This window comes from Onychostoma macrolepis, chromosome 15 (genome assembly GCF_012432095.1).
Source record: "Onychostoma macrolepis isolate SWU-2019 chromosome 15, ASM1243209v1, whole genome shotgun sequence".
Lineage (NCBI taxonomy): Eukaryota > Metazoa > Chordata > Actinopteri > Cypriniformes > Cyprinidae > Onychostoma > Onychostoma macrolepis.
Genome location: NC_081169.1, coordinates 31,266,414 through 31,286,621, shown reverse-complemented (window position 1 = coordinate 31,286,621; position 20,208 = coordinate 31,266,414).

The window sequence follows — 20,208 nt, the reverse complement described above, 5'->3', positions numbered from 1 at the left end:
ATAACTTTCGTCAGCAGAAAGATAGTGACATGAGACCAGTATCAATCAATAGAGGGGGACAGTGGACATTTTTCACAACCTTCCATTTTACCCCTAGTGGCTGATTACGGAATTGCATGTCCAAAATTAACATTCTTTTTGCAATAACTTTCGTCAGCAGGAAGATAGTGACATGAGACCAGTATCAATCAATAGAGGGGGACAGTGGACACTTTTCACAACCTTCCATTTTACCCTTAGTGGCTGATTAAGGAATTGCACGTCCAAAATTAACATTCTTTTGCAATAACTTTTTACATCAGGAGACAGAGACATGAAACCTGTGTCAATCAATAGAGGGGGACAGTGGACATTTTTCACAACCTTCCATTTTACCCCTAGTGGCTGATTACGGAATTGCATGTCCAAAATTAACATTCTTTTGTAATAACTTTCGTCAGCAGGAAGATAGAGACATGAGACCAGTTCCATTCAATAGAGGGGACAGTGGACATTTTTCACAACCTTCCGTTTTAGCCCTACTGGTAGAAAAGGAAATTGTGTGTCCAAAATTAACATTCTTTTTGCAATAACTTTCGTCAGCAGGAAGATGGAGACATGAGACCAGTTCCATTCAATAGAGGGGGACAGTGGACATTTTTCACAACCTTTCATTTTACCCTAGTGGCTGATTACGGAATTGCATGTCCAATATTAACATTCTTTTGCAATAACTTTGGTCAGCAGGAAGATAGAGACATGAGAACAGTGTCAATCAATAGAGGGGACAGTGGACATTTTTCACAACCTTCCATTTTACCCCTAGTGGCTGATTAAGGAATTGCATGTCCAAAATTAACATTCTTTTGCAATAACTTTTGTCAGCAGGAAGATAGTGACATGAGACCAGTATCAATCAATAGAGGGGGACAGTGGACATTTTTCACAACCTTCCATTTTACCCCTAGTGGCTGATTACGGAATTGCATGTCCAAAATTAACGTTCTTTTTGCAATAACTTTCGTCAGCAGGAAGATAGTGACATGAGACCAGTATCAATCAATAGAGGGGGACAGTGGACATTTTTCACAACCTTCCATTTTACCCCTAGTGGCTGATTAAGGAATTGCATGTCCAAAATTAACATTCTTTTTGCAATAACTTTCGTCAGCAGGAAGATAGTGACATGAGACCAGTATCAATCAATAGAGGGGGACAGTGGACATTTTTCACAACCTTCCATTTTACCCCTAGTGGCTGATTAAGGAATTGCATGTCCAAAATTAACATTCTTTTGCAATAACTTTTGTCAGCAGGAAGACAGAGACATGAGACCAGTGTCAATCAATAGAGGGGACAGTGGACATCTTTCACAACCTTCCATTTTACCCCTACTGGTAGAAAAGGAAATTGTGTGTCCAAAATTAACATTCTTTTGCAATAACTTTTGTCAGCAGGAAGATACAGACATGAGAAAAGTGTCAATCAATAGAGGGGACAGTGGACATTTTCACAACCTTCATTTTACCCTAGTGGCTGATTACGGAATTGCATGTCCAAAATTAACCTTCTTTTGTTAATAACTTTTTACATCAGGAGACAGAGACATGAAACCAGTGTCAATCAATAGAGGGGACAGTGGACATTTTCACAACCTTCCATTTTACCCTAGTGGCTGATTACGGAATTGCATGTCCAAAATTAACATTCTTTTGTAATAACTTTCGTCAGCAGGAAGATAGAGACATGAGACCAGTGTCAATCAATAGAGGGGACAGTGGACATTTTCACAACCTTCCATTTTACCCTAGTGGCTGATTAAGGAATTGCATGTCCAAAATTAACATTCTTTTGCAATAACTTTCGTCAGCAGAAGATAGTGACATGAGACCAGTATCAATCAATAGAGGGGACAGTGGACATTTTCACAACCTTCCATTTTACCCTTAGTGGCTGAAAAGGAAATTGTGTGTCCAAAATTAACATTCTTTTGCAATAACTTTCGTCAGCAGAAAGATAGTGACATGAGACCAGTATCAATCAATAGAGGGGGACAGTGGACATTTTTCACAACCTTCCGTTTTAGCCCTACTGGTAGAAAAGGAAATTGTGTGTCCAAAATTAACATTCTTTTTGCAATAACTTTCGTCAGCAGGAAGATGGAGACATGAGACCAGTTCCATTCAATAGAGGGGGACAGTGGACATTTTTCACAACCTTTCATTTTACCCTTAGTGGCTGATTAAGGAATTGCACGTCCAAAATTAACATTCTTTTTGCAATAACTTTTGTCAGCAGGAAGATACAGACATGAAACCTGTGTCAATCAATAGAGGGGGACAGTAGGCATCTTTCACAACCTTCCATTTTACCCCTACTGGTAGAAAAGGGAATTGCATGTCCAAAATTAACATTCTTTTGCAATAACTTTGGTCAGCAGGAAGATGGAGACATGAGACCAGTTCCATTCAATAGAGGGGACAGTGGACATTTTCACAACCTTCATTTTACCCTTAGTGGCTGATTAAGGAATTGCACGTCCAAAATTAACATTCTTTTGCAATAACTTTTGTCAGCAGGAAGATACAGACATGAGAAAAGTGTCAATCAATAGAGGGGACAGTGGACATTTTCACAACCTTCCATTTTACCCCTAGTGGCTGATTACGGAATTGCGTGTCCAAAATTAACATTCTTTTGCAATAACTTTTTACATCAGGAGACAGAGACATGAGACCAGTTCCATTCAATAGAGGGGACAGTGGACATTTTCACAACCTTCCATTTTACCCCTAGTGGCTGATTACGGAATTGCATGTCCAAAATTAACATTCTTTTGTAATAACTTTGGTCAGCAGGAAGATAGAGACATGAGAACAGTGTCAATCAATAGAGAGGGACAATGGACATCTTTCACAACCTTCCGTTTTACCCCTAGTGGCTGATTAAGGAATTGCATGTCCAAAATTAACATTCTTTTGCAATAACTTTCGTCCAGCAGGAAGATACAGACATGAGAAAAGTGTCAATCAATAGAGGGGACAGTGGACATTTTCACAACCTTCCATTTTACCCCTAGTGGCTGATTACGGAATTGCATGTCCAAAATTAACATTCTTTTGCAATAACTTTCGTCCAGCAGGAAGATAGTGACATGAGACCAGTTCCATTCAATAGAGGGGACAGTGGACATTTTCACAACCTTCCATTTTACCCCTAGTGGCTGATTAAGGAATTGCATGTCCAAAATTAACATTCTTTTGCAATAACTTTTGTCAGCAGGAAGATAGTGACATGAGACCAGTATCAATCAATAGAGGGGACAGTGGACATTTTCACAACCTTCCATTTTACCCCTAGTGGCTGATTAGGAATTGCATGTCCAAAATTAACATTCTTTTGCAATAACTTTCGTCAGCAGGAAGATAGAGACATGAAACCTGTGTCAATCAATAGAGGGGACAGTGGACATCTTTCACAACCTTCCATTTTAGCCCTACTGGTAGAAAAGGAAATTGTGTGTCCAAAATTAACATTCTTTTGCAATAACTTTTGTCAGCAGGAAGATACAGACATGAGAAAAGTGTCAATCAATAGAGGGGGACAGTGGACATTTTTCACAACCTTTCATTTTACCCCTAGTGGCTGATTACGGAATTGCATGTCCAAAATTAACCTTCTTTTGTTAATAACTTTTTACATCAGGGAGACAGAGACATGAGACCAGTATCAATCAATAGAGGGGGACAGTGGACATTTTTCACAACCTTCCATTTTACCCCTAGTGGCTGATTACGGAATTGCATGTCCAAAATTAACGTTCTTTTTGCAATAACTTTCGTCAGCAGGAAGATAGTGACATGAGACCAGTATCAATCAATAGAGGGGGACAGTGGACACTTTTCACAACCTTCCATTTTACCCTTAGTGGCTGATTAAGGAATTGCACGTCCAAAATTAACATTCTTTTTGCAATAACTTTCGTCAGCAGAAAGATAGTGACATGAGACCAGTATCAATCAATAGAGGGGGACAGTGGACATTTTTCACAACCTTCCGTTTTAGCCCTACTGGTAGAAAAGGAAATTGTGTGTCCAAAATTAACATTCTTTTTGCAATAACTTTCGTCAGCAGAAAGATAGTGACATGAGACCAGTATCAATCAATAGAGGGGGACAGTGGACATTTTTCACAACCTTCCGTTTTAGCCCTACTGGTAGAAAAGGAAATTGTGTGTCCAAAATTAACATTCTTTTTGCAATAACTTTCGTCAGCAGGAAGATGGAGACATGAGACCAGTTCCATTCAATAGAGGGGGACAGTGGACATTTTTCACAACCTTTCATTTTACCCTTAGTGGCTGATTAAGGAATTGCATGTCCAAAATTAACATTCTTTTTGTAATAACTTTGGTCAGCAGGAAGATAGAGACATGAGAACAGTGTCAATCAATAGAGGGGGACAATGGACATCTTTCACAACCTTCCATTTTACCCTTAGTGGCTGATTACGGAATTGCATGTCCAAAATTAACATTCTTTTTGTAATAACTTTGGTCAGCAGGAAGATAGAGACATGAGACCAGTGTCAATCAATAGAGGGGGACAGTAGACATCTTTCACAACCTTCCATTTTACCCTTAGTGGCTGATTAAGGAATTGCACGTCCAAAATTAACATTCTTTTTGCAATAACTTTTGTCAGCAGGAAGATACAGACATGAGAAAAGTGTCAATCAATAGAGGGGGACAGTGGACATTTTTCACAACCTTCCATTTTACCCTTAGTGGCTGATTACGGAATTGCGTGTCCAAAATTAACATTCTTTTTGCAATAACTTTCGTCAGCAGGAAGATGGAGACATGAGACCAGTTCCATTCAATAGAGGGGGACAGTGGACATTTTTCACAACCTTTCATTTTACCCTTAGTGGCTGATTAAGGAATTGCACGTCCAAAATTAACATTCTTTTTGCAATAACTTTTGTCAGCAGGAAGATACAGACATGAGAAAAGTGTCAATCAATAGAGGGGGACAGTGGACATTTTTCACAACCTTTCATTTTACCCCTAGTGGCTGATTACGGAATTGCATGTCCAAAATTAACCTTCTTTTGTTAATAACTTTTTACATCAGGGAGACAGAGACATGAAACCTGTGTCAATCAATAGAGGGGGACAGTGGGCCTTTTTCACAACCTTCTGTTTTACCCTTAGTGGCTGATTACGGAATTGCATGTCCAAAATTAACATTCGTTTTGTAATAACTTTCGTCAGCAGGAAGATAGAGACATGCGACCAGTGGCAATCAATACAGGGGGACAGTGGACATTTTTCATAACCTCTGTTTTTACCCCTGCTGGTAGAAATGAAGAACTGCAGGTCCAAAGTTAACATTTTGTGGTAAGATCTTTTTTATTCAGGGAGACTGAGACTCAAAGTATCAATTAATAGAGGGGAGACTATTGACAAACAACAACCTGTCTTTTTCTCTTAAAAAATAAATGTCACAATTTGACTGTATTACTTAATATATGTAGTAGAATTTTAATAAAACATTGAGTGGACTTGGAGTTGTCATGCACTCGGATGCATTTTCATTCAGACTTGAACGTTTGAAAGCGTTTGGCTCTGGGACTCACAAAATAGTTACATCACTGACCATATGCCTTTTTTTTTCCTTTTTTTTTTTTTTGATTGATAACAACAATCAAACAATAAAATAAGAAAATCACTCACTGCTCTTATCTGAATCACTTTAGTCACTTTAGAAACTAATAAGAATAATTTGAGTTTTGCATAGATATGTGCCTCCCTCAAAAGCCTAAAAACAATGTTCAGCCCTGGGGTCCATGTCCACAGAGTGAAAAAAAAAAAATGTATTATGTCATATATATACTAATTATTACTATAGCTTTTTACTATGGTAAATATATAAATATATGATATGCAGGTGTGGCTCATCTATACACTGTATATAGCACTCTATATAGCACCAAAAGTGGTTCTTGACTCGTTATCATAGGGGAACCACTTTTGGTGCTGTATAGCACCATAAAAGAGGTGCCATATTGCACTGTATTTCTTCAACAAAAATGGTGATAAATATGACCAACATTGGTTCTTTGTACAGCAGTGGGGCTATATAGCACCTTAATCACCCCAAAGAACCACTGAAGAACCATACAGGAGCTCAACAGGTATAGAACTTGTAGAACTTAGCAGAAAGAAAAACGAAAAGAAAAAAAAATTCCTAGACCAATTCTTTATGGAAGTGTTTTGCCTATGATGTTCAGGATGAAGAATGAAGGAAGTTCATAAAAATGTACACAAAGTTCCAGCACTATGATCAAATAAATGCTAAATCTTTGGTCATTTCTAGTTGTGCAGTGCTTGTGTAATATGCATTAAATTATTATTTTTTTTCTCTACAATATAATGCTTTTTAGGCTTCTTGGAATTCAAAGGACAGTGAAGTAGTAGTTGCAGTGGTGCAGTCACTTGACACGGATGCAATATATATATTGCACATAACAGATTTCAAAAGCCTCAAACCACACAACTGGTTGAATGGGGAGGTAATTATATGTCTACCATTGTTTTGCAAGCCTTGATGTACAGTTAGAAAAGTTAGGATTTACATTAGCTACCACTGTAAATGCTAGATAAGATTTTGAACTTAAATTTCAGCATGTATTGTCATATTTGTAATGCTAGAGTTTTATGTGAAATCATTTTTTGACTTGAAGTGTAAATATATACACAGAATGTACATTATGTCTTATTACAACAAAATGATTGTTGTATACATTGCATAAATTGATTTATACATTGAATTAAAACAAATTAAACAGTCATTGAGGTTCAGTGTCAGTACTGGTAGTCTAATAATTAAAAATACATATTAAAAAATACTGTAATAAATTTTAAGGGCATACATTTAATTTTCTTTATTGTTATCAGGTTATTGAATGCTACTTCCAAAACTGTTTAATTCAAAAGACTGTGGAAGAAAAATATTTTTATTCAACCACTACTATGCCGGTGTCATTGTATTTGGGGAGAGGTTTGCAATGTCAAATTACAGTTACAAAACGGTTAGACTTTACAGTTATTATTCGTTGCACAATGAAAAGGTCAGAAGGACAAGCCCAATTAACGTGGTATATTTCATCTTGTTTGCAGGTCAACTTTGAGAACTATGATGCCATCATTGGATTCATGCAAGTACACAGTAACCACTGGAAATTTCTGGTGTGTAAAACAATTATCAAAACACAGCTCATTACTTATGGACATGGAAAACTAAATAAACTATATGTTTTTAATAGTATCTCAATAGGACATTGCAGAAAGCCTTTGTGGTGGATCCCCAAGGGAATGATGAAGAAAAAGATTCTGAACTTGCTGCCAAAAGATTCAGGTATTGTATTATTTATGTTTTATTAATTCTCAGACAGTACAATATGAAGTACGATTCGTAACATTGTAGGTGATAGTTTAGTGACATATTGACCAATTGTAAATGCAAGAATATACAATTCTCACATATGTTTAGACAATTCAATAAGATGCGGCAGATAGTTCATAATAAAACAGACGTGTCCATTGGATGTGAAATGGACAACAGGTGTCTTGACCCACAACATACAGAAAGATGGTTACAGCTGTGGCATTTATGTCATGCAGGTAACTATACAAGTTAATGTAGCCTTGGAACAACACTCATTTTTGCATAACCTCAATAGTGTAATATATCAATTTCCTATTCTGCTATGTCTAATTCATTTTGCAAGTTTATTTTATTATATTTATGTAACCAACAGATGGCTAAGGAGACAGTGGAGGCTTTCTTTTACTACATATATGGGCGTAAAACGCCAAGCCTCCTTCAAATTGATGAATAGAGATTTTAATGTGCGTATAGTTTAATTTTCATTATTATGAAGGCTTTAGAATGGTACTAAGAAGACACTGTTTATTTATTCTTCTTATTATGGGTCAAAGCACTAGAACCATGTCATATTTGCAGAGATCCTTTGTCAAGACATCAGACACCAAAGCCATAAACGTTTTCTCAAAGTTGATGAAAAGGATCTAAATTAACCCCATTGCTCAGGCACCCAATCAGACACTTTTCAGAACTGTAGTAGATATATTTGGTTTTTCAGTTTATACCTCTGTAATCATAATGGCTTGAATCAAAATTATTTTCAAATGAATACTTCATTCAAGGTCAAAAAACATTTTTCAAATTCCTATTTTTTATTTACCTCTGGAAATTCTGTTTCACAAACCTACACTATAGGGACAAAAATATTTGGGATACCATTTTCTAATGAATAGTTTTTACTACTTCTGAAATTTCCACATGTACAAATGTTACTGATAAAGCATATAATGATATTCCACACAAGTATTACAGCAATAGATTGTTCCCTTTTCTATTCTAACATGACAATGCCTCTGTGTATAAGGCAAGGTTCCAAAAGAAATGATTGATTCAGTCAGAAAGCCACATCATAAATCCAGCTGAACACCTCTGGTTTGACTCTAAACGCAGACATTGAAACAGACTCATCACTAAACACCAATGATTTGTACATACACTATATGGACAAAAAGTATTGGGACACCACTTCTTTAGAACAGAAATTTTGGCAACAAAGATGAGAACGAAATCTATGTATTTAAAAATTGTATTTCCATCTCTGTTGCAGCAGTTTTAAAATTGTCTAAAATGACTGTACCCATATGTACAAGTCATTGTTGTTTATTGATGATTTTTTGGCTCAAGGTTTGCATTTAAAGTCACTCCAGAGGTGTTCAGCTGGGACTGGGATGTGGCTCTCTGCACACTATTCAAGTTGTTCTGCACTGACTGAATCAATCATTTCTTTTTGAGAAATGATTCATGTTAGAATAGAAAAGGGTCCTGTCCAAACTATTTCTATAAAATTAAAAAAAAAAAACTAAATTCTCTACATTAAAATTATATGCTTTACCATTCACATTTGTACTCATGGAAATGACTGAAATAGTAAATCATGTTCATTAGAAGAGTGTGTCCCAATACTTTTGTCGAAATAGTGTATCAAGTTCTTCTGAAGACCATTTAAAATACACACATTTCTTTTGATTGTTTAACATGAAATTAGAAAAGATGAACATTTTTTTAGATTTCTTTTTTCTCGATGTTGTCCACTAAAGTGACACAACAATGTCTATGCAACAATCAGGAAGTGTGAATGGCAGATTAACTTACGTCATGCACGTAAATGCATTTGTAGGAACTGTGGTACTTCTTCAAAAAATGTATTCTTATTTTATGTAATTGTTTTGCTAATACAGTCCAGAACGCTTGTAGTTCATGAAATATTAGCTTCTTTTTGATAATAGAGTTTAACGTAGATGTTGTTAATATATTAAGAAGAGCATTTATACATACATAATCATATCATTTCATGTCACTGTAATTATCAAAATTATTTGGTAACACTTTACAAAAGGGAACACTTATTCACTATTAACTAAGACTTTTCCCTCAATAAATTTCTAATTTTCTGCTTATTAATAGTTAGTAAGGTAGTTGTTAAGTTTAGGTATTGGATGTAGAATAAGGTCATGTAGAATAAGTCATTAATATGTGCTTAATTACTACTAATAAATGGGTAATATTCTAGTAATATAAGCAACTAGTTAATAGACCCTGAAATATAGTGTTACCAATTATTTTAATTACCGTAATTACATCTATTTAATTTGCATGAGTGAATAGTTCAATATAATTTTTTTGTGGTTTGGTTACTACTTATTACTCATAAAGTGTTTTCACTTCAAACATGGTGATGGTAGGTCTTAAGATCTCAAACCTTTAAAGAACATTATATTTAGTAGTTTCACACTGAAGCTAGGTTGTAGAAAAATGTGCACATAGGGGGAGATTCAGAAGGTATTTATTCCACATGAGTCATGACACAGAAAAAAACGTATTCACAGATAGAAAACATGAGGTTGAAACATTAACCGACAAAGTCAAACTGAAAGGACAAGAAGGTAACTAGACAGAACAAATGAAATAATTAGCAAAACCACAGGTGAACTAATGTAATCAAAATGTGAGACAAAATATAGGTCAAATGACAAAGCATGACAGACAAGTCCAAACTAACAAAATTATGATAAGTAGAGTTAAGTGTTCATTATGCTTATAAAAACATAAAGCATAGACATAAACCATACATTGTTGACAAAATTGCAGGAGTATTTTGTAAATATACAAAGTATATGCCGTGTGCATGTGGATGGGATAAATGCACAACTCCACAAATTCCAAGTATGGGTTATTATTATACTTCACCATCATGTCGCTTTACTTCACTTCACTGCATATAACACAATCCTTGTCAACAATGTATGGTTTTATGTCTATGCAATTACAAATAAAGGTACCTGGAAAAAAAAAATATATATATATTTATTTTAATATATCTATTTAATGTAGGTATATATGCATAAATTTATTTAATGTATTAATAATGTAAAGACTACAATATATAAAAGTACTACTTAACCATGAACTAACTTAGTGTCACAGATTCACCTGCCTCACCAGCTGTATCACCTTATACACCAGTTGAACCGCACTACATTTCCCAGCATCCTTCTGGTCACTCACCTGCACTCCATCTGTAATCACTCACACCTGACTGCCATCAAGGAATCCTCTGCACCTGTTACCACCAATCAAGCTCCCTATAATACTTCACTCAATCCATTACCTCACTGTCTGGTCACAAGGTTGCAAGCTCTCAAAATGCTGGTTGATGCCTACCTGTCTGTCCCTCCTGCCTGGAACTCCTCTCCTACGATGAACTAAGCAAGTCATGTTTCGTTTAGAACTGTTTACTCTGCTTCCAGTATTCCCTTCGTTGATTCTCTTCTGTTGGAAGCCCTGCTTTGGTTGTCTTTAATAAATACCCTTTTGATGCACATCTACCTGTCTGCCTCCTTACCAGTGTGTGACACTTAGGTCAAGATGTATCATTTAAAAAATATATATATATATATTAACTATAAGTAATTGTTATAGTTCTCCATGACCTAATGTACAGAGAAATGTGTATTTATAAAAGTTGTTAAAGTATAAAAATCTTTGTCTTTACATATCACCTAATTGAACTATTTTGATTGCTGCACTATTTGTATATAGACTTTTAATATATTAACAGTTAAGATACTAACATATATAAATCTTAAATTAAGTGTTGCAATTGATTTGGAATCATTTTATTACTGTATAGTCTTATTAAAAATTGTAACACAATTTTTATTCCCTCAGGTACTGGGTACAAAATGTAAGACAAAGTAGCTTATTGTTGATATTATTTTGATCATGATATGACAATCTTTCTATTCTTGTCATTAAAGGCCATTTCAGTTTGATTAAAAGATGCATTCATGCGGACACAATTGCAAACTTAATGGATCATATTCAAGCAGAATTACAGTGATTTATTTTTATTTTTATTTTTTAACCCTCCTTTTTTGCAGAACTGTGGTGTTTTTGATGTATGTTTTAAGCCTGGATTTTGCATTCCACACATATAGGTCAACTTGCCATCCCGCATGGCCATTTAATTAACTAGTATCTTTCTGATGAAATTAAAATTCTAAATTGTTTTAATAACTATTGTGTCATGACAGAATAACGAATGAAAGGTCTATAAGAACTTTAAAAACCCCGAAATTGTCTAAGATCAAAGATTTATTTGGCACCTGATTGTCTGTGCAGTGTGCACATTTATGTATTAATTATGGTCTTCCTGCTAGTAAATCTATCAATCTACCTCTCTTACTCTAACCATACGCTCATCTATACAGTGGTGAAACAAATTATTAGAACACTATAATTTTCAGAAGCTTTAAATTGTTTAAAGTCAGTTATCTATATCTTTATCTGTAGCTGTCAGTAGAAAATGTAAGTGTACATTTCCACATTTTCATTTAGCAATTACTTTTAATAATGCAGTCAGAATTTTGTGCTCCACACAGTGATCTGATCTCATCATCATCCAGTCTGTCTGAAATGACATGAAGAAACTGAACAAACTGAGACAGAATAAATCCAGAAGAACTGTAGCATCTCCAAGACGCTTCAAGAAAGCTACCTGCAAAGCTCCTGAGAAACTATGCGCAAGTGCACCGAGGTCATAAGCTGAGTTAAACACAAAGTATGGTCACACCAAATGTTGATTTACTTTAGTTAACAGAAGTTAATTGATAAATAAATTATATTTATGACAATTTTTGACAGCATCTTCATTTTACTGTGTTTTTACACAAGTTCACAAGGGTTATTTAAACATCTTGGAGAAATTGCCACAGTTCTTCAGGATTTATTCTGTCTCAATTAATCTTAATGTAATTTCAGACAAAATCGATTATCGAGTAAATCAGATGTCTGTGTGGAGCACTGGTTGTTGCCAGACAAACATTTCACTGATTTGTTAAAATTAATGGCAAAATATATGTTTGGAAATGTAAACTGATATTTCGTACTGACACACTACTCCAATAAATAGAAATAACAGAATTAAAATCATTTTTAGCCAATAACATTGGTCACCACTTTGTGGCTGTCCATCCATCTGTCCAGCTATTTATACATCTGTCTGTCTGTCCATCCATTTAATCATCTATATGTATGTTTCTATGTCTCATCCATCCGTCCATCTACCTATATGTATGTCAAGTCAAGTCAAGTCACCTTTATTTATATAGCGCTTTTAACAATACAGATTGTGTCAAAGCACTTAACAGTATCAAATTGGAGGATAGAGTTTCAGTAATGTATAATGATAAGATGTATGTCTGTCTGTCTATCTGTTTGTCGATACACTGGTCTGTCTGACCAAATGGTTAAAATAAAACTTTGATTTGTGATATTGTATTTTCAGTATTCAACCCCAAACAGCATTGCTCCCTGTGTGGAAAAGAGTCTCCAGTTGGAAGCGTGGGTCTGAACACATGGGTTTGTGTCCTTTTCAATGAGAAATTAGTAATTAGATGAGCTATTATACAATCTGTAGATCTCAAATGTTAAATTATTTCAACTAAATAGATAATTATTATGCAGATAATTAGTATGCAGTTAATCTAGAAATGACATTACATCAAATATTAAGTAGTATTTTGTTTTAGGTAAATACAGATCAAAACGTTTTAATATTTTTACTGTATGTTCAATTGTGTACATTTTAATTTGATGTTTTTATGCTGACATTACTATTACTTTCTTATTAATGGAGTATTAAAAGAATGTAGTACAGTTTATTTTTAACTTAATATGTTCAATATAATTAAAAATTATATTTACTTGTGACAATTTTTATTTCAACTAGATTCAGTGCAGCAACTGCGAAAGATGGTACCACTCTGTCTGTCTCGGCATGACGAAAAAAGAGGTACACAAATGGAAGGCAAGAAAGTGGTTGTGTGTTTTCTGTAAGTAAAAAGTACTGTACAAGTGTAGGTGTTAAAATATATTGTTTACTCTTGTATGTTTTTTTTTGTTGTTGTTGTTTTTTGTTTTGATCAGTTCCTTATAAATGTTAAAATCAGTACATTTTAAAATCAGTATATATTTTTAATCAGTGTATAAATACCAGTTTTGTCAAAGGCTATTGGCTGTTGTTGTTTCTAATTAGTTTACAGTACTAACAGGAAAATTCTGCATTACATAAATTTCATCATTGTAAGGATGTAAATAAGGTACGATTTGTAAATGCAACTACCTTGTGCAACAGTAAGGATTAAATGTGAGGTTGTGTAAGTTGACCACTGTCCCCCTCTATTAACTGACACTGCTTTCATATCTCCCTGGTGGAAAATGCCATTACTAAATTAAAGTACAAATTGCTTCAAGATGCAATGACGAGCCCAAGTCACCAGTGCAACCGCCATCCTCCAGTGTCATTGGGAAAGCGGTGCACAGCGGGCACATGCATTAATATTAACCCTGTGACAGTCTGGTTTTAAGGGTTACAGCAATGAAATGGTTAAACAACACGCACACAGAGAACAAAATATAAACCTTTGATAATGCTTTACAATAAGGTTTAAAGGTACACTCCCCTTTTTTTTAGAAATAGACTCATGCTCCAACTCCCCCAGAGTTAATAAGTTGAGTTTTACCGCAGTGATATCAGCCTGCTGCGCTTATGTTACGGCTGCACAGTTCCTTGATTATTACGCCGGAATGAGAGTATAGTTCCTAATCATATCGGCCTAGAAACTCACAAAATTGACACAGGTTGCATGTCTCTGTCTCCCTGATGTAAAAAGTTATTACAAAAAGAATGTTAATTTTGACATGCAATTCCCTAATCAGCCACTAGGGGTAAAATGGAAGGTTGTGAAAAATGTCCACTGTCCCCCTCTATTGATTGATACTGGTCTCATGTCACTATCTTTCTGCTGACTAAAGTTATTACAAAAAGAATGTTAATTTTGGACATGCAATTCTGTAATCAGCCACTACGGGTAAAATGGAAGGTTGTGAAAAATGTCCACTGTCCCCCTCTGTTGATTGACACTATTCTCATGTCTCTATCTTCCTGCTTACGAAAGTTATTGCAAAAAGAATGTTAATTTTGGACATGCAATTCCGTAATCAGCCACTAGGGGTAAAATGGAAGGTTGTGAAAAATGTCCACTGTCCCCCTCTGTTGATTGACACTTTTCTCATGTCTCTATCTTCCTGCTGACAAAAGTTATTGCAAAAAGAATGTTAATTTTGGACGTGCAATTCCTTAATCAGCCACTAGGGGTAAAATGAAAGGTTGTGAAAAATGTCCACTGTCCCCCTGTATTGATTGACACTTTTCTCATGTCTCTATCTTCCTGCTTACGAAAGTTATTGCAAAAAGAATGTTAATTTTGGACATGCAATTCCGTAATCAGCCACTAGGGGTAAAATGGAAGGTTGTGAAAAATGTCCACTGTCCCCCTGTATTGATTGACACTGTTCTCATGTCTCTATCTTCCTGCTTACGAAAGTTATTGCAAAAAGAATTCCAGGATTGTCAGCGAACTGCATGTATACCGCGGTGAATGTTTGTATGACTGCCAACCAATCGGATGCTACATTTTATTCTTTCCGACATTAAAGCACTTGAATACGACAAGCTCGTAATCACGACTTCATAAGTGGGAAATAGGACATTTCCGATAGCATGTGAAGGCAGCATTAATAGCTGATGTCTGAAAGTCTCATGAATGGATCTAAAAGAATAACATAAAGCCACTTAGCGCACAGAAGCAACAGAGACAACAACAACATCATCCTCTGCGTGTTTTTGTAGAGCTGTGCATGTAATACAAATGATTGATGGAGATTATTTAATAATCTGCTGTTTCGCTGAATCTCCATTGCGTTCTTCCTTCAAGAGCCGCGCCCAGGAGTGCAAAGATAGCATACACTAAACTCTGTTTCTCATAGAAGTGACGCTTAAAAGCAAAATACACTGTATTTGAATCCTTGGAAGATATTCAGAGACGAGCAGAACAGTCGCTTGATGTAAACAAACCTGGAAAATTAAAGATGGACGAGGCGCCCCGCTCCCTTCCACTGTAGCAAAGTGAAACTATTTCTTCTTCTTCTACGTTTTATGGCGGTTGGCAAACCAGCTTTAGGTGCATTTACCGCCACCTACTAGGATGGAGTGCGGAGCATTGATGTTAAGGGAAAACTAAATAATAAAAAATAAATAATAATAAAAAATAATAAAAAAAAAAACTTACTTGTATCAATTCTTTAAATCCTGTTTATTAACTCTGTATCTTTCAGATACTTAAATAATATGTGAAACATGTCTATAGTCACATCTATATTTAACAATTTCTGGAGTGAGATATGATTTATTTCTATATGAAGTGCTTCTGTAAGTTGTAATCTTTCATTATCATATCCTTTACATTCTATTAAAATATGTTCAACTGTTTCAGGAAAATCACATTTAACACAAAGTCCAGACTCATGTTTTCCTATTTTATATAATGATTGATTAAGTGCAGCGTGTTCAATTCTAAGGCGAGACATCATACCGTCTTCCTTTCTATTCCCAAAAATTCTCCTCTCATTTCCAACTGTTTTTTGAATATTATATAAATGCCGTCCTTTATTCTCACCATCCCAGTTACTTTGCCACATATCTTTTAATGCTTTTTTAATTAACCCTTTTATTTCTAATTTACTCATTGGATCATTAAATTCTATGTCTGGATGTTTTAATGTTTTTTTCGCTATTTGATCCACCACTTCATTTCCATCTATTCCTATATGTGCAGGTATCCATACAAAAGAGATAACTGTTTTTGTTTGTGTTCTGAACAAACTTTGTAAAATATCTGATAAAATGTCTTGTCTAGTTGAAGGTTTATCACTCTTTAAACTTGATAGTGCTGAAAAAGAGTCTGAACATATGAGCACTCCAGGTATATTAATCTCTTCAACCCACTGAAGAGCCAGTAATATGGCAGTCATCTCTGTAGTATACACTGATCGGTGATTAGATGTTCTTTTTGCTATTCTATATCTGAACCTTGGCACATATATTGCTGCTGCTGTGTGCCCTGTTTCAGGATCTTTAGATCCATCTGTGTATATATATATATATATATATATATATAGATATATATATATATATGAGTTACTGATATATATCTAAATATTTATGTACTATTGAAACTTTAGATCCTTGTCTGTTTTTATCATTTATATTCACTAAAACCTGAAAATCAACTACAGGCATTGGGGAAAACCATGGAGGTGTTACAGGCAACACAACAGTATCGCAAACATCACAGTTATTTATTCCAATTTGATGTGCCTCATTATTTACTTTCCATCCAAAACTATTTAGATTTACATATTCATGTTCCCAACAGTTTTCTAATACTTTTTAACTGGGTGTATTTCTGAATGCCCTTTTACAGTAGCCCAATATACCAGTTTCAGCTTCAACCTGCGAAATTCCAGTGGCATCTCATTCATTTCAACCTGTAAAGCTGATACAGGACAGGTTTTACATGCTCCACAGCATAATCACAATGTCTGGTTTTGTATATTATTCAGCTTATCTAATAGAGATGCTGAGGCTGTTCCATAAATCATACTCCCATAGTCTAATGTAGACCTTATACGTGCACAGGGGCGTAAATTTCATCTGACAGTAGGGGGGACAATAAACGTAAAATTTCTCAAGAGCAATTTTTGAAGGGGACACAAATAATACAGCCAAAATTGTACTTGTAAGGATAGATATGTGTACACAGCATGTGTACATAGCATGGAGACCGTGTTTAAATATGATGGTTCACCACGCGGTCATATTAATTATTATTTTGCGTCATCCATAGTATTTTAGGTTTCGTCTGAAACCTAGTAACCTTACGTCTCTTTCTCATTAATTCAACCGCATTAAGCCCACTGATCTGCCACTTAACATCATATTGAACGAAACCCAACACATAGGTCTACAATATCAGCCTAATATCAGTTCACACACAGGTTTATCGCAGTGTTAGTTGTAGTGGGTGACAAGCTACGGTATTAAACTTGTTAACCTTATAATTGCTCATAGAAAAAACATTGGATGTCATAATTTTTTTATCATGACTAATTTATTAATGATCCAGCATCATCTGTATTAAAGAGAAAGAATCATTTCACCCGATGTTTAAAGAGCCTTGACAGCCTAAGTTACTTACACATAACTAACTTGCTCTCTCTCACCGGACTAGTGTGTGTGTATCGGTAAAGTGAGTGAAGTGACATACAGCCAAGTATGGTGACCCATACTCGGAATTTGTGCTCTGCATTTAACCCATCCAACGTGCACACACACAGCAGTGAACACACACACACACCGTGAACACACACCCGGAGCAGTTGGGGGTTCGGTGCCTTGCTCAAGGGCACCTCAGTCGTGGTATTGAGGTGGAGAGAGCGCTGGACAGTCACTCCCCTCACCTACAATCCCTGCTGGCCTTTGGATTACGAGTCCGAGTCTCTAACCATTAGGCCACGATTTCCCCGGTAAAGAAGGAAAGCAGGCAGTGGACCAAACCACTGTGAGGCAAGGGAGGGGGGGAATCAAGACATTTCTCAACTTAAAACGTTTTTTTGCGTTTATTTTGTTTTACTACTCACACAGTTATTTTAAGTATATGTCCATTATATTATTTTCAATACACAGAGTCGCTTGTAATGATATTTTTAGGGGGGACAAGCCTCAGATAGGGGGGGTCCTGTCCCCCCCGTCCCCCCCGGGATTTACGCCTATGTGTAACGTGCACAGTATATTCTTTTTAGAGACTGTCTATCAGCTCCTCAATCTATTCCCGCCAAACATCTACATCTGTAGTACATTTATTCCTCTTTTACGTTTATCTACTATCTGCTGAATGTGTTTTGCAAATGTTATCTTTGAATCCATCCAAACACCTAAAAATATAAATTCAGATACTTGTTCCAGCTTTTGCTCATACATTTTTAACTTAACAATTGGTGTTTTCTTTTTTGAAAAACATTTTAGTTTTTTCCACTGATATTCGGATGCTTTAATAGCATTCTGCATGCTTTCCTTCTACATACGACAAATTTCCACCTCTTTTCCATAAAGCACCATCGTCTGCATATAACGACTTTCCAATCCCAGGTCCAACTGTATTAAAAATATCATTTATCACTATGTTGAACAATATATGGCTGCACACACTACCTTGTGGGGTACCATTTTCAACTGCATATAGCTTTGAGTACGAAGACCCCACCATTACTTGAATTCATTCTTGTTCAGTACGGCCGCTGTTGTCACCGGAAAAACTTTTACCCTGCAAGCGCCAATCCGGAAGCCAGAAACGCGGAAGCGTGAAAAAGGCTAATTCTGATCAGTATGAATACTTCTCCATAGCATACTATGAGCATTAAAATGGAAACTGGCCCTGCGTCCCAATGTGCATACTTATAATACGTCCTTAAAGTATGTATTCTTTTGGTGAAGAAAAAGTACACACTTTTGAGTGTGTATTAGAAGAGTAGGCAAGCTTTGGGACATACTATCACGTCACACAACTGCGTCTTTAACGCTCTGTCGCATCTGTTACACGCTCCCTGTCACTGTAAACTGGCCTGTCAATCATTGTAAACTGGCCTGTCAATCATCTTGTCACTGTTAACATCCTCCACATTTCATTTCATACCGTATTGGAGAGAAAGAAGTAGCTCGTTGATCTGCCAGTCTGTTCTCTTTCATGCGGAGAACTCTGCTCATATTTTCTGCATAATGATGCTTTTAAAAGCTAACGACCAAATGGATGTTTATAAAAGTTCGCATGTCCGTTGCAGATGAATTATAACACGGATAACAATAAATAATTATTTTTTTACCAGGTTAAATATTGATTATTAGTAACTCAAACCCCTTTTTGTAAATCTCTCTACCTAACGGTCGATCGCGTGCATCCGCCACGTTTGTAGTTTTTCTAACGCGTTTTATTCGTGTTTGTAGTTCTGGACCGAATCCTTCGCCAAAGCGCAATGGATTGTGGGCAATTTTAGCCATTAGAGAGTGCACGGATCCACACTTCAAAAATCCACCTGAAATAGTAGACCATCCGGGGACTTTTGGCATACTCTTTTCAACATACTATGCTTTAGGACACACTTATTGTAATCTATTGTAATCATCGCACCTCGATGGTGGAGATATGCGTGTCATCAATGCATCCGACCACACTGGAAATCCTGAAGGAAATTCTAGTTATTAGGTTACTTCCAGACGTCACAGAAAGATGTTATCAAGTGAACATCATTTAAAAGTGGTACCGCTCAAATACAGTTTTTTTTGTTTTGTTTTTTTTCTGGTTCGGTCAACATTATCTCACAGAATTCCGTGTAATGTTCACGGACTTAATTAACCTCCGAATCTGTGGTGGCATCACGGAATCGCCGAAAATTCCGTGATATGGGCTCACAGAAGTGATACCAATGTAAGTCAGTGACAGGCATCAGCCGTGCTCCACGCACGGAGACCCTTAGCATCAATATGCCGACGCGATACTGGGAAATTTATCGTCATCATTATTGTTCAGAACTGGGTGGGTTTAGGGTAGGGGTGGGGTCAGGTACTCCAGTGAAAGTATAACTGCATCGGAGTCACTCTTTT